This window comes from Hordeum vulgare, chromosome 6H (genome assembly GCF_904849725.1).
Source record: "Hordeum vulgare subsp. vulgare chromosome 6H, MorexV3_pseudomolecules_assembly, whole genome shotgun sequence".
Classification (NCBI taxonomy): domain Eukaryota; kingdom Viridiplantae; phylum Streptophyta; class Magnoliopsida; order Poales; family Poaceae; genus Hordeum; species Hordeum vulgare.
Window position 1 is genome coordinate 446,636,212 of NC_058523.1, and position 3,350 is coordinate 446,639,561.

General features: G+C 45.7%; 1 pseudogene; it reads left to right on the forward strand.

The window, feature by feature from the left end:
* Positions 1–1,511: 1,511 nt before the first annotated feature.
* Positions 1,512–2,485, forward strand: LOC123405582 (annotated as a pseudogene).
* Positions 2,486–3,350: the final 865 nt, after the last annotated feature.

A 3,350-nucleotide genomic window follows, 5' to 3' on the forward strand; every position in this document is an offset into this window, starting at 1 on the left:
GCAGCGCTGGAAGACGGAGGCAGAAGGTGGAGCGTCTTCGTCCTGCACGAAGCTTCGGTGGTGATGTCAGGTCATGCCTGGCCGACAGGTGCTACGCTTTGTCATACCTGGTCGGCAGGTGCTACGCACGACAGATCTTACTGAGTCTTCGCGTTTGGATGGACGAGCGCAGGGAGGGGGTGCCGTTGGGCGCCGTGGTGGCGTCGACGGATGGCTGGACTGACAAGGATTATGCGGATCTCTATCCTGAAGATGGTTCAACGGTTCGATGATGATGGCGGCTTCTAAAATGTGTGCATGTGGTGTACGCTTTAGGTCTGCTGCACCGGCTGTGAGTTCCGATACGTCATGTGGATGGATCGGAGACGACACCGGATTTAGATATGGTGAGTGAGTGCACTCCACATTATCACGGTTTGTAGGTGTGAGAGGGGGCTTCGGGTGGTTTGATGTATGTTCTTATCAGACCTTTGTTGAATAAGTAATAAAGATGACTGCATGCATCACTCGATGCAGAGACCGGGGCTCAGCCTCCTTTTCTAAAAAAAAATTCTTGTTCATCGCGAGTTTCTTTTATTCCCGGCCCGCCGTAGCCCAGATCCAAGCCCTGTCTAACCGTGTATAACCCATACCGTATACGTACAATATCCTCCTCTGAAAAAACATCACAAGACCCCACGACCACGTAAGACCCACCGAATTCAATCATTCATGCAGCTACATCATTCACGCGAGCAGCTCCATCATCCACACAGCTCCATAATTCACGCAGTAGATCTCCAGCCGCGGCGTTCTCGTCGCCGGCGATCTCGTCGGACAGCGGGCGTTGCACCATCATGAACCTGTAGCACTCGCAGGTACCGCATCCCACGTCCCCCATTAGTCTTGGTCTCGGCAACATCGAATGAACTGCCGCCATTTTCGTGGTAGTGGTTAACCTAGCGGGGCGGGTAACCTAGCTACCCGGCAGCGCATGCGATCGTGGATGTTGTTTCGGTAGTGGTGCTCCTCGTGATGTGGGTTCTTTGTCTACGGTTAACATCAATCACGCAGTTCTATCATTCACACGTTACCTAGTTGAGGTCCTTTGAAAATCGGCGGAGCCGATCTCGTTGGCAGCGATCTCGGCCGACAGCGTGCATCACCGTCGTCAACCTCCAGTGCTCCCAGCTCCCTCAATCACGCAACTCCATCATTCACGCGTTACCCTAGTTGATGTTCTTTGAATCTCTGTAGAGCTGCTCGTCATCTTACAAAGTGATCACACCGACTAAAGTGGGTTCCTTGTGTTAGGGTTAACGTAGCGTCGGTTGCCATCTGCTGTGTGCACGACGACTATTGTTATTTGTTGCGGCGGCCAACCTAGGTATACGGCGGCGCAAGCTATCACTTATCTACTTTCGGTAGTGCTCCTCCTCGTGATCCAAAGTGATCAGGACGGGTCCCGTGGGCATCTTCCTAACTAGGGTTCACGTACCTTATGATGATACTTATTATTTGTTGTAGGAAAAATGGCGGACAATGAGTTAAATGATATCATGGTAGATATGGAGTTTGGAGAAATGCTGGAAGACTAGATACATGATTGGTCAGATGATGAAAATTCAGATCATGGAGATTGGGCAGAGAATGGGAACATAGGGGATGATGATATTGAGGAAAACAACTCCAAGGTCTCGAATGAAGATTACATTAGTCAGGTGGGGAAGTGGAATTTTTTGTTGGAGCATGCAAATCGAATATTTTGCGGAATATTATATGATAATTAATTATGTATTTCTGTTCATTATTTCAGCTAATTTCAGGATCTCATAACGCGTACGACTATTATGGTGAATCCGACACGGAGACACACCTTGAAGACGAATCAGTAGATGCACCTGATTCTGGAGAGTCGCAGTCGTCAGTCAACATGAGTGAGGTATGCATGAGCTGAATGTTGTATGGAAGTAATGTTAAACCATGTAAAAAATCATGGCTATGTTTTGATTCTTTAGGTGACAGAAGATGAGCGGAAAGAGAATGTCCAAGATAGTACGCATGGTGATGATTAGAGGGATATGTTCATGAAGATAAGAGAAATGACTTTTGTGTCTGCAGAAGTTGCGTTCGTCTTCTACAACAGCTATGCTGAAGATAATGGTTTCAGCATTAGAAAGGACAAGGTCAGGTATAGCAAAAAAGAGTCATATAATATGCGTTTGCCGCGGTATGTTTGTTCCAGAGAAGGGAAACGTGACAGCAGATTGCTAATCGAGGAAGGATGCAACCGTAGGCTCAGACACGAGTCACGCTGCAACTGCGAAGCACAGCTGACCGTGAAGCTTGACGAAAAGTGTGGAGTTTGGTATGTTGGAAGTTTCGAGGAAAAGCATAGCCATATGTTAGCAAGACCGGACGAAGTACCTTTTTTTTGGTCCCAAAGAAAAAAAATTCAAAGAGTACCAGAAGTTTCAGATAATGTCTATGGGTGCCGCAGGGATAAGAATTCACACTATTATGGATTCCTTAGTAAGGTGACTAGTAGTTCCCGAAGGTCTAGTACCGCGGGTGGAACGCCTGCTTGGCTTATCAAGTGCATATGGGGATTCAAATTTCTTGGGAACTGTCTGCTTCTTCTTTCCCCACAAAACTTCGTCATCATTTTTGAATGTCGGCAACTTTTTCCCCTTAGAATTAGCCATGTACTTGGTAACATAAGATGGCACAATGTCTATGTCCGAAGAACTAGAACGAGGAAAATTACTAACAATCCAAGGGTTTTCCGGTGTTGCACCATAGTCATCATTAGCCTACTTTGGTGAACCACCATTCTGGACATTGATCTTAGATGGTGTTTTGTGGTTGGCAAAAAAATATATCATGAAGATTCATTTTTCCAACTAAAAATATTAAACGAGAAAATTAAAGACAAACACACATACTTCCTCAGCTTCGTTTTTCTCCTTGGGATCTGCCTCCCGAATCTGCGTGAAATCAATGATCGGTTCCAGACTATCTTCAGAGTGATTGTATTCCTTGTACATGAATTCCTTTTTTTTCACATGCACCATTCTCAAACGAATCCACTTCATCATCACCATCTTTCTTACAGGATGGCACGACAGCTGCTGGCTTGTACATGACACCTTCTTTGTTTAGCTTCTCCAACAGTTTCTGCAACACAAATATAAATGCGTTAATGCTTGCATCATTTTGAAACTTTGTTATCTGCTTATTCTCAAAAAGTACGGGTGTGTCACCTCAGCAACTTGATCAGGTATTTTCCTCCTGTGCCTGTTCATGTAATTAATACACCCGTTCATGAAAACATCCATCATCTCGTCCGGGTTAAAAGCTGGCTTCGACTT